This window comes from Solanum pennellii, chromosome 10, assembly GCF_001406875.1.
Source record: "Solanum pennellii chromosome 10, SPENNV200".
Taxonomy (NCBI): domain Eukaryota; kingdom Viridiplantae; phylum Streptophyta; class Magnoliopsida; order Solanales; family Solanaceae; genus Solanum; species Solanum pennellii.
The window spans coordinates 58,338,431-58,352,010 of record NC_028646.1 but is presented as its reverse complement, the minus strand read 5'-3'; the positions used below and the strand labels follow the sequence as shown (position 1 = coordinate 58,352,010).

At 35.2% G+C, this 13,580-nt stretch overlaps 1 long non-coding RNA gene across 1 annotated transcript in view; it reads left to right on the top strand.

Annotated features, from left to right (window-relative positions):
- LOC114074505 overlaps positions 1-12,953 on the top strand; it is a 38,516-nt gene extending 25,563 nt beyond the window's left edge. The window contains exon 2 of the long non-coding RNA XR_003574934.1: positions 12,587-12,953. This is a non-coding gene — a long non-coding RNA (uncharacterized LOC114074505). The remainder of the gene's footprint in view (positions 1-12,586) is intronic.
- The last annotated feature ends 627 nt before the right edge of the window (positions 12,954-13,580 follow it).

The following is a 13,580-nucleotide window of genomic DNA, read 5'->3' as shown; positions in this document are numbered from 1 at the left end:
CGTCCAAGACTTAACCATTTTTTCTAGGCTGAAATTTTTTGCAGTTTTTGATCCCATCGACAAATGTGCAGGATGGACCGTGGTCAAGCTACGGTCTATCGATGCCACCGTTGGTTGCACCTGCAGATTTTTTTTCTGTAAAGCTGGGTTTTGGTCTATTTTGGCTATGGGGTGTTACATCAAGGGTATGAATGGTACGTTTCGTTTGACTCTGAGGATGAAAAGCGGTACTAAGTTTTACTTGAGTACCTAAACCCTTTTGAAAAGTCTTCCAAAAACGGAGAAGTGAATTGGGCACCTCTATCCGATATGATGGACAAAGAAATCCCATGAAGACTCACAATATCATTAATGTAGATCCTTGCATAATCTTCAGCCGTGTAAGTAGACTTAACAAGAATAAAGTGGGCAAATTTGGTCAACCTATCCACAATAACCCATATTGAATCATTTTGCCTCCGGGTTCAAGGCAAACCAAAAACAAAGTCCATATTGATGGATTCCCACTTCCAAGTAGGAAGATCCATGATTTGGGTTAAACCACAAGGTTTTAGATGCTCAACTTTAATTTGTTGGCATATTGGACACTAAGCAACAAACTCTGCTATGTCACTCTTTAAGCCATCCCACCTATAGATCTCTCTAAGATAATGATACATCTTGGTGGCACCCGGATGTATAGAATAGCGAGAACCATGAGCTTCTAGAATTTTATTTCTCAAATCCTCAACATTCGCTACACATAATCTCTCTTGGTACCTAAGAACACCACCTCCCCCTTGGGAGAATGACTCATTTAGCTTACCAAGTACTGATTCATTCAACTCCATAAATAGTGGATCAAGATGCTGCTTAGATTTCACATCAACCACTAATGATTAGTCGGAGTTATGATGGACCTTAAAACCACCATTTGGATAATCTTCTGAATGCACACCTAATCGAGCCAACTTATGAACATCTTTCACAAGTTCCTTTTTCTCTTCTTCCACATGAGACACACTACCCATATTCATACGGCTCAAAGCATCCGCAACCACGTTGGCCTTGCCAAGGTGGTAAAAGACACTCATGTCATTATCTTTCAACAATTTTAACTATCTTCTCTCTCAGAGATTTAACTCCTTTTGTGTAAACACATATTGAAGACTTTTATGGTCAGTAAATACACCAACATGCACACCATACAAGTAGTGTCTCCATATTTTCAAGGCAAAAACTACAGCAGCTAACTCAAGGTCATGAGTTGGGTAATTCTTCTCATGAACTTTGAGTTGTCAAGAAGCCTAATCTATCACCTTACCATGCTGCATGAGGACACATCCCAAGCCCACTCGGGACGCATCACAATACACTACAAAGCCTTCATTACCCTCCGGTAAGCTCAACACCGGAGCGGAGGTAAGCTTATCTTTCAACTCTAGAAAACCTCTCTCACACACTTTCGACCATTCAAACTTTACCTTCTTTTGGACAAGGTTGTCAAAGAAGAAGCACTGGACAAAAATCCATCAACAAATCTTCTATAATAGCCGGATAGACCCAAGAAATTCCTTATGTCAGTGGGAGTTAAAGGTCTAGGCCAATTTCTAACTGCATCCGTCTTCTTCTAATCAACCTTTACACCATCACCAGAGATAATATGGCCAAGAAAAGCAACTGACCTCAACCAAAATCACCAGAGATAAAGTTGGTGTTCTTTGAGGACTTGCAAGGCCAACCTCAAGTGACTCACATGTGCATCTTCATTTTTGGAGTATATCAAAATATCATCAATGAACACAATCACAAATGAGTCATGGTAATCTAGGAAAACTCTATTCATTTGGTCCATAAACGCCGTCGGGCATTCGTTAACCGAAAAGACATCACTAGAAATTCATAAGTGACCATATCTAGTTCGAAAAGCTGTTTTGGCAACATCTTCACCTCTCACCCTTAGTTGGTGATATCTAGACCTTAAGTCAATCTTGGAAAAATAACTAGCACCTAGCAGTTGATCAAATAGATCATCAATCCTAGGGAGAGGTTACTTGTTCTTTATTGTGACCTTATTAAGTTGGAGGTAATCAACGCATATTCTAAGGGACCCATCCTTCTTCTTAACAAACAATACCGAAGCACCCCATGGAGAAATACTAGGTTGAATAAAGCCCTTGTCTAGTAAATCTTTGAGTTGGAGCTTCAACTCTTTCAACAGTCTGGGCCATCCTACATGGAGGAATTGAAAAGGGATTCGTATCCGGTAATAAATCAATGCCAAAGTCAATTTCCTATTCGGGAGGAATTTCTGGAAGGTCATTAGGAAATACTTATGGAATTCTCTCACAACAGGGACTGGCTCAATAGAAGGAGTTTCACATTCTAGGTCCTTAACCCTCACCACATGATATAAACAACCCATGGCTATCATTTACAAGCCTTCAAACAGGAAATGATTTGACCCCTTGGCATAGAATTTCCCCCCTTCCAATCAAAAATGGGTTCTTTGGGGAATTGAAACTTCACTACCCTTGTTCTACAATCTATGGAAGCAAAACAATCATGGAGTCAATCCATACCCAAGATGATATCAAAATCAAACATGTCAAGTTCTACCAAATAAACAAGAGTAACTCTATTGCAGCATCACAGGACATTTCCTATAGACTCTTTTTGCAACTACAGAGTCACCCATTGGGGTACAAACTGAAAAGGGTTCAATCAAAACGTCGAGAAGTACATCAAACTTCCTAGATACCAAAGGTGTACCAAAAGAAAGAGTAGCACCTGGGTCAAGCAATCCATAAACATTAACAGAGAAAACTTGTAACATACCCGTTACAACATCGGGAGAGCTTTCTTATTCACCCCTAGCCTTGAGTGCATAGAAACAATTCCTTTTTGGAGCTTTAGAACTAGGACCACTTGATTGAGATTGGTTATTCCCTTACTTTGGCTTCTCACATTAGGACAATCTTTCACCATATGACCACCTTTGCCACAAATAGAAACTATTAGTTCCAACAAGGCAGTCACCCACATGTTTCTTACCACACTTACCACAAGTTGGTCTCTCTCTTGGTGGATCAACATTTTTCCCTTTTTGAGATTTAGAATTAGAACCGCTATCATTACGATTCTTGGTGAAATTTGAAGGAACTTGATTTGAAAACCTCTTCTTGAACTTAGGCTTATCTTGCACATCAAGCCTACTCTTAGAAGAACCACTTTCAAAAGACTTTGCCTTCTTAGCTTCCCTATTCCTCTTCTTAGCTTCCCTATTCCTCTTCCTTAGACGACTATCCTCAATTTGTTGAGCATGAACCATCAACCTAGAAAGATCCATATTGTCATGAAGCATGGCTGCACGACATTCTTCTTCAAGATCTTCGGATACACCCGTTACAAAACGACTCATCTCATCCCTATCATTAGAAACCAAAGAGGAAGCATATTTGGACAGCTTAATGAATTTCAAGGATTATTCCATGACAGTCATACCTCCTTAATGAAGGTTAATGAACTCATCTACCTTAGCTTCTCTTTGCTCCCTTGGAAAGAATATGTCAAGAAAGGCCTTTTTGAAGAACTCCTAAGTCACGAGAGCACCTCCTAAAGCCCTACTATCCTTCCACTGATTGTACCATGTCTGAGCCACGTCCTTAAGTTGATAAGAAGTCAGTTCAGCCTTCTCAGTAGTACTCACCGCCATAGAAAACAAAATCTTGTAAACCTCATCAAGGAAGTCTTGGGGGTCTTCATCAACTTTTGACCCAAGGAAAATAATAGGATTCATCCTCGTAAAATCTCTCAAACGACTAGCCATAGTGCTATCCTGTTGGTTCTCTCGAGGAACGACCTCTCTGTTAGCTTGTGTCGTAATAGCCTGAGCTTGGGTGGTGATGGCTTGGGCCAATTGGAACAGGGCTTCCCTCACCTCACCATCCTTCATAGCTGGAGGATTAATCGGAACTTGTTCATTTGCAATAACTTGCACTTGAGGAGGAACTTGATTTCCTTGGGGAAGAGCTCCCGCATTCACAATCTCTTCTCCTACTCTTCTCGTAGCTGTCCTTCTTGTGTTCATCGCCTATAACCACAATAAAGGGATAAGATTCTAAACGACACATAAAGTCAAAACTCTAAAGGCACGATATAGAAGTATCAAGAAAAGAGAAGTTTCCTAGTCATCGCATAGCGTCTCATCCATAATTGTGGTGCGCTTCACAACCATGAACAAGATACTATGTAACGTGGTTTAGTGAGACATTGATCCTAAGGATATTTAACCTCATGCTCTGATACAAAGTTTGTCACACTCAGAGAGCATACCCTTGATGCGACTGGCATCGTCGTCCTCTCAGAGGACTCATACAAGCCCTTAGCATTCATCATAACATGTGATTATTAAAAATTTGCGGAAAATTAAAATTTTTACATTATACTTGAAGTATACTTAGACTTCATACTTAACATTCATAGAGACATACGATATTCTAAAACTAGTCTTACATATATAAAACCATCTAAGAGTACAAATCTAGACTTAGCTAATATATAGTCAATATGTCATATAGTTCTTAAGACAAAAGAATCCAAAGAACATAGTGGAAATAGTGTATCTTAAAACTACTAAAAATGTGCATAAGCTACAATTTTGAAAATATAGAATCTCAGAACATTGAGGACCTACCAAGACATGGAGGAAGAGTTCCAAGAATCTTCAAATCGACCTCCTTAAACTTCAATGGCCGGAACCTACAATTGTAGTAATATATAGTAATGGGGTTAGTACGCCACATGTACTAAGTATAGGTATATGCACATAATATATAAGGACATGCATGAAAAGGGATCATTTAGCATCTCTTTAGAAAATATTCTAAGCCATATGAAAGTCTTCAATGCACATACCATATAACATATGAAAGTTAAGGATTTCATCAACTTAGAGCATGATCATAATCGAAGACATATTATCATAGAGTCATGTTAATATTCGTTTTCAATAAATCACATATGCATAACATACAAAAACAATTAACAATGATCCCATCCTTAACCTACAAGTGCAATGGTCATGTGAAGCCCCATAACCCCACACAACCAAGTAGATAAGATAAGAGACCATGAGTAAAGCTTTGCTTCATATAACTTGTAACATAATAGTCGTCACTTCATATAGAAATATAACCCAATAACATATTCATCGTGATGACCAATATTCATATAAGAGAAACATCATGTATAATAAACATATATCTTCCATGTTATCATATTACATAACAACAATCTCCTAGGACTTACCTTAGAGTCAACTTGTGCAATGTCTACATAGAGTCTCATATCCCTATCTCTACTGAGTAGACTCCTCAAGTCACCCTAGTCAACGTTCATTAACTTGTCATTCATTTTACATGAGGGATAGATACGCCTTAATCAACATAAACCATGTAGTCTAAACATCAAATCCTATGTCATAAAACCCCACATCGAAAGAATGTGGTATACCGGCCAAAGTAGAACCAAACATGACATAGCTTTCTAGGTGGATTCACTAGCCAGTATCCTATGGTGGCAACATAGTTCAAGAACTAGGAGATGTATTAGAGACTCATAGTTCCACATTACTTGGCAGCCTTAATCTCATGAGAGTTTTTATGAACCTACATTCCCACTAGGGAAGGGACACCCCTCATATCTAGTTTATCGGTGCTTAGCTTAAGTTCCTTTCTTTAATAACCTTTGAGTTTTCTTTTATCATAACTTATCACAGGTCAGAGGAGATAAAATCGTTGTATAAACATAATCATGAGCTCTTTAGGATTAGATGAGAATTTTCTTTTCATCATAACCCTTTGTATGTGAGACTAACATAACATAGTCATCTTTGAAAGGCATACAAGAGAATATCGTACCTTGAATTTTTCGTGTTCTTGTCATAATCTCACAAGTAACATGTGGATAGACCAACATATACACATAGCAACATCATACATACTTACATAACATAGCATCATGATTTATAGGCTAACATAAACATTGTACAACAATCACAACTTTAGAATACTTACCTCTTGCTTCAAAGAACCTTATTCAAGAACTTAGTTAAACTTACCACATTCATAACCATAACATAGTGAGATACTTAATACATAATCAAGAACATCATATACAAGATCAATACATAATGTAGGGTAAAGGAAAGGGTCATTTAAGAGTTCATTCTAGTCTTATTTCAAATCCCTATGTTTCATATTATCAAGTAGTAGAAACAATCATACGAAACCTCCATCTAGATAAGAACATGCTTCAGACAAAATTCAAACATAATTAACCACATACTCATCAATTCGTGTGAAATAGACCATAGAAACACTTTCTTTTCATTGAAAATCATAAATCTAGAGTTAGGAAGAAAAATCTGTTTTGTAGAGTAAAAACCCTAGAATTGAAGTTCTTGAAAAACATATCTTTGAAAGGACCTCTTGGAGAAAGGAATTCCAAGAGTGAAAACCCATATCTTATAGATTAAGAATCCATGAAAATTTGATGAAAAATTTGAAGTCTTTGTATTCTTCCTTAAGCTTTTCTTGTTCTTCAATGAAGTTTGGAAAAGAAAGTGTTCTTGAGAGAGATGAGAAAAAACTTGTTTGATCTGATTTGGGACGTGTAAAAATAGTCTAAACTGGCCTAATATCCATATGTAGTCGTCCTTTGAATTAACCAAAAGACCCTCAACTTAGGGTCTTTTAAGAAGTTAAATTACCAAAAATATGATTTTAACGTTTCTGAGAAATAGTTGCGCGTCACGGGACAAAATCCCGTCATTTTTATTAAATTTTGAGTTGAGGCAGTGAGGTGCATGTCAGCCTCATGTCGCGAAGTTTCCACTCACATCTTGAGGCAGAAACCCACGTGAGGAACGCGCGTCGCGCACCTGTTCCTCCAAGTCTGCCAGGCAGCCTTCCCACCCATGTTTGGGTCCTCCCCAAGGACCCTTCGTTTGGTCCTTGGGGTGTCGTTACTGGACGTTTGTACCCTTTGAACATACTACCAATCCAAGGTCTCTTTACATGTTTTGGACTTCATTTGAAACCTCAAAACCTTCACCAAATATAGGGACGTTAACTAGTTCAAATTAGCTAGTTTCCAGATGTCAAGGTCTTTCTTTGTCGTTTTGGCTCTAACCTTTTCCAAATGAGTTTATTACATTAATATAGGTCTGAAAACATTATTTTAAACCTTATTAAATATAATACTCTATTCTAAGCCATGGAATTTTCGGAGTGTTACAACTAATCTCTGAAATCATAAATATACTCACATGTTTATCTTACACCCCAAATAGAGGCGGTGTAATAAGATGAAATACTATTGGTCAAAGGTTAATATAAAGAAATATGAATGATAAATATAATTAATGTAATAACCATGAGAATTCATAATATTAGAACTAAAGAATGTGAAAGAGTGTGAAATAGCGTTTGCAATAATTAGTAGCAACTAAGAGAATTTATAAGGTTATAACTAAAGAATTGATGTGCAATAGCTAGAATTTCTATTAAATTTTATACCTATATAATAAATAGTACTTTTAATTAATGTTTCCATTTTTAATAGTTATTAAATTTTAATTTAGTGTAGGGACAACATCGAAATGCTTATTCCATATTACTGAAAAGTTTATATAATTTTATCACAATCAATTCAAAATCATAACATAGATTTTTGTAATCAGTTTCTTTATCTTCTTCCTTTAAATTAAACTACTTCCCTTTTTCTTATTTGTATGCCAAATTTTCACTGAAAGGAATTTTGTAAATCTAAATATATTTACGCTCCAGTTAGCTCACTTTCCTCAAGTGAAACATCCTCTATTGTCTTATTTCCTTCCAAATCGACATCTTTTTCACCATGAATCTCTATAAAAAAAACACTCAGGAAAGGATCACAAATTCTTATTGTGTTATTCAATACGATAACGATATGAACAATCAAGCAAATAGTTTTTCCAATATAATATATCCACACCAATCATATATCTAATGTCATCCTAATAGTCACCCATTGTTATAAAATTTAATTAGCTGGAGTTGAGGATTTGGCTAACCAACCTCTTGAGACCTCTTCTGTTCATCTTCGCTATAATGTAGGATGATTTTTCTACGATTTAGCTTGTGACTCCCTACTCACTAAAATAAAGGGCTACATAAATTGAAATTAAGATACTTTGGTAAATTAAGAAGGGACTAATATCAACAGTTATGTTACATTTTGGTAACGTTCATATATTCTTATCATAACCCATTCAAAATAATAACATTAAGTGTCATTAGAATGTTCATTTTCTTTATTAATCAAAAAAGATAAGTTACCGTTTAGACCTAACCAATACCAAGAACATGCAGAAAATTAAGTTGGCTAGAACATCACGAAAAATCCGATAATTTGATGCAATATCATAATTGAAGGGGATTTTTTTGGAAGTTTTATTACTGCAAAAAATAAAAAATAATAATTTTGTTCATCAAATATCCTAAATTTCATACGCGACATTCAACCTAACATGAATTTGCACATATAAAAAAATTGACAAGAAATTATTTTTAAAAAAATAAATTTTTTACATGTAAGTATTCAAAAGTATAAATTTTAATAAAACAAAGGAGCAAACCTGAAAAATTGAAGGAGAAGAAAGGGGCAATGTAGTTTACGAGAACAAATATGGACTAAGAATGAAAAATTAAATTAAATCAAATTAGACTAAAGTAAGAAGTACCATAATCTTCTCTTATATCAATCTATAAATTATATTCACTCGTTGCTCATCTAAAATCTTAATTAAATGCAAAATATCCCTACAACAAAAATTTCTGAAAATGCAAATACATAAGGGATAATACGAATTATTACTTATTTTGTGTAGGAATAGAGTTAGTTTCATGTAGATTTGTACAATGTTTAGGATGTCATGCTGAAATTGTAATTTTTTGCATATCATGATTAATAATAAAAAGTTCAAAATTTAAAAAGAAAAAGAGAAATTGAAGAGAGAAATACAACTCTTCCCCATTCTTTCTGAAGACACATGTTGAAGCGAGAAATAGAATGCTTCCAATTCTTTTTGAAGATACATGCAAATTAAAAACATGAATTTTAAAAAAAGTTCATCAAGAAAGTATATCCAAAGCTAAAATTGAGAAATGACATGCTAATTAGTTGGAAATTTTTATCAAATCATGAAACTTCAAATTCAAAGCCATGCAAAATTGAAAAGACAAAAAAGTTATTTATAGAAACACATCAAGAAACTTCAATGTGACAACTCAAATGTAGAAAATATGTGAATAATGATAATTGAAGGGGAAGATAACCAAGTAAGAGGAGAGGATGAATGAAAAATGAGAGTAAGCCCTTCTACTTATAGTAAACTAAGGGCAGTTTGAACATGTGTTTTATGTGTCTTACTTGAAATGTTATGACCTTTAAGAGAAGTCAAAACCCTTTGTAAATGTAACAAATTATTGAAAAAAATCACAACTCTTTGAAAAAGTCACAACTAATAGAAAAATCACAACCCTTTGAAAAAAGTAACAACTTATCGGAAGAGTCATAACTCATCGAAAAAGGCACAAGATAAGTTAGGGATACTATAGTAATTTAACATTGAATTTAGGAGTTCATACTTTTAAGATAACTAGTTAGGGGCACGTGCGTTGCACGTGTGAGCTATGGTATGTAGTATCATTCTATGTGAATTTTTTTTGTAAATCAGTGTTTTGATGATTCGGTGAATTGTTATTGATGTAGTAGAAGCGTACATTGTGTTTATTAATCTTTTGATGATTACATGAGGCATTAGTGATGTTGTATAGTGAAAAATATTTGACGCATTTAATAATAAGTAGGAACAATAACATGCGTTATATGAAGTGTTTAAACAGAAGTACGGTTAATTGTTAATAATACTAATATTTAAACATTATAATAGAATATAATGTTAATAAATCTGATAATAGTAATGAAAGAAATATTCCGAAAATGACCCTAACGCATTGAAGAGTGTTGGTTGTTGAAGAATCCATTATGTTTGCATAGGTTTGTTTGCATCTTCTAAACCTGTGATTTGAAGCAATGTAATGTTGTTAGTATATAGTATCTGTAAATATTTAATTATATGTGTTAGAATGACCATATATGTATATGGGGTTATCGTACCTAAAACTTCCTTATAGACGATGTCCTTTGTGTACGTTCCTTTTTGACGTTTGGGTTGCTCTGTTAGGACAAATAATTTTGTTGTGGACATAGATATCCCTCTTGATAGCGCTACGTACAATTGACCATGAGAGAAAACATGTTGGGGCAAATAGAAACCAACATTGTGAATTGTTTGTCCTTGAGCTTTATTTATAGTCATTGCAAAACAAAGACGTACCGGGAATTGCTTTCGAATGAATTTGAATGGATATCCTTCATTTTCTGGTGGTGATAGTTGTATTCTTGGAAGAAACATATGTTTTGTTGCAGAATGGCCACTTGATATTTCTGCATGCAGGACATTATGAGAGAAACCTCGACATATCATTCATATGCCGTTGCATAAGCCACTTGAAGGGTCCAAATTACTTAGCAACATGATAGGTGCATTTTCCTTCAATTCTAACCTGCATTAAATAAGATACGTCAAAATCTATCCACTTTTTTATTTTTTCCGCCTCTTGTAAGTTGTAATGTATTATGTTCAATACCTATGTGGTGGGAGACTGTTTGGTGTTAAAGTATTTAGATATTCTTCTTGATAATAGTTGTTGGTGTCATCTTCTGCTGAGTCAAAGCTATTGAATACTTGATTTCACCTGGGAATTGAGATATTAACTTGTTAATTTTATCCACATGGTTATTTCTGCTTGCTAAAATAGCTCTTTCAGTGACATATTTTGTTGTAGCAGCATTTTCTTGCAAGTTTTGAAATATCTCTTTTATTATGGATTCTTCTGGAATTCCATCCTGCGAATGATTGATTGTTAATTGTTCTGGGAGGAGGATTAAATTTTCTCTTGTTGTTGGTTCATCACCATTACCCACTCGAAGTAAGAACTTACTGAATGTTGGATCTGTTCTTGCTCTCATATTTCTAGTAAATTGAATCTTCTCCATCAAAGGCCAGAGATATGATTTGACCAAGCTTGCATTTACAATTTCTGCTCGAGTTGATTTAGGAACTACTGGTAACACCTGCCGAAAATCTCCTCCAAAAACCATGACTTTTCCGCCGATGGTTTATCGATGTCCATTATGTCTTTGAAGCTCCTGTCGAGTGTTTCTATTGTTTGTCGTTTGTCCATTGGTGCTTCATCCCATACAATTACTTTTGCTTTTCTAATCAATTTGGCAACACCACTTTGCTTTGACATGTTTGTCATAGTTGATTCACTTTTTTAAGAGGGATCTCAAACCTTGAGTGTGTTGTACGTCCTCCTGGTATGATTGAAGCAGCTACTCCACTGGTTGTTGTTGCCAAACCTATCATACCTCTTGATCTAACATTGGCAAGTAATGCACGGTATAGGTATGTTTTTCCAGTTCCCCCGGGTCCATCCACAAAGAATATTGCAGTTGTTCCAGCATCAATTTTTTGCATTATTTTTGTAAAAGCATGATGTTGTTCCGGATTAATTGTGATTGTGCATCAAAATCTTCTGGTGTTATCTGCAAGGACATTTCTTCATTTATTTCTCTATATTCTGATGAACCAACTTAGAGGAAGTTGTGATCTAGTTGAGGAATGTCATATATGTCTATGCTTTTGCCCATACTTTGCAAGCAATTATTAATATTATTCAGAGTAGAATGTAGTATAGTATTGTGTGAGTTGCCATATAGCATGCGGAAGTCCTCTGACATATCCTCATAATATGTATCCCAGAGTTTTTTAATATCTGTTCGGTTACAATGAACAAAAATTGTAGCAAACAAACTTCTAAGAGCGAATGGCATTTTGAAGACAACAGCCTCTCTCATACATTCTGATATGCTGTTTCGGACTCAAGTAACCCTCTTTCTTTGGCTGCTTCTTTGAAGGTCTGACATTGCTTGCCATTGACCGTGAGTAAGTCGTTGAATGTCAATGGTCCCCTTACATGGTTTAGTAACAACCGCTCATAATATATTTCCTCTTCTCGAGGATTAGCTGTGCAATATAATCAATATGTACTAATTAATAAGTTTAAAAATTATCAATGTGTATGATTTTATAGCTTACTACATTCATCTTACCGATTGCAATGCGACCAATTACAGATCTTGTTTTCCTCTTTGTCCAAGTCTTTACCTTTGAATTCCAAACATAATACTTTGGGAATTCTCTATAAAGATATGTTTTTTCTTCATAGTCAATTGAGCACATTCTGAAATTTTTGGTCAACATTGTTTGCTTGACACCATCCCATGCGATGACATTTTTTAAATTTTGATTTTTCCAGTAAAACACTGTGATTTTGTTATGAGTTAGTATTTGTATTTGATAATTTTAATTATTTTTTTAAGTAAATGTGTATTATAATGCATTAATATGTGTACCTGAATGTTTTTCTGGCAGATGTAGTTGAAGGTTGATGACTGCAGGTTGAATTTCAGTCAAGTTGAATTCATATATTCTCCATAGCGCTTCAGGCGGTGAGACCCATCGCGCATCTTGAAATGTTTGTATTTCTTCAATAACATTTTCACCATCATCAGACTGAACATAAACTGCACACCGATCATGTCCTTTATATGTATACATGTATAGATACTTTATTGCTTTGACTCCTGAGCAAACCTCAACATTAATGTGACAATTGTATCTTGTAAGCAGATAAGGGCTATAAGGTACTACCATTGATTTGTCATATACATTCCACGAACAATCTCTATTCTTCCATCCATTCTTCTTTTATAAATTGGATATCCATTTTTTGCTTTGATTGATTTGTTGTTGTATGGCCTTGGATAATGATATTTACACTGTCCATTTTGCATGCATGTGTTTGTTGGACGTTTGTTTCCACATGGACCATGCATCATATGTTTGAGCACTAATTTATGCAATATAGGATACTCATATTTATCTTGAATCTCTGCTGAGATAAACCTATCATACTGATCTCCTGACTTGATGTTGTGCCCTTCTTTTAATATGAGAAGTAGGTGTATGTGTGGTAGTCCCCGTTTTCGAAAGTCTACCACGAATACATGAGCAACAACAATTCCAAATATTTCTTTCTTGAAAATTTGGTCTTTTAGATCCTGCAACTTAGCTCTGAATACTCTTGTTACCAAGTCAGGTCTATCTTGAGGAGTATGTCGGGGGCGCAATTCTTATTGGATTTCAATCCAGTCAGGATTGCACGTCATTGTTATAAACGGATCTGAACTACCAAAATGTTGTACCAAAGCCATTGCATCCATATAGCGTTTTTTCATATCCCGTGGCCCCCAAATAAAAGATGATGGAAGTAGTATTCTTTGCCCAATTGTATCTCCCCTGCATTCTCCCGAGCTGACACTATCAACAATACCTTGATAAACCTCTCTTCTAAAATTTGATTGTT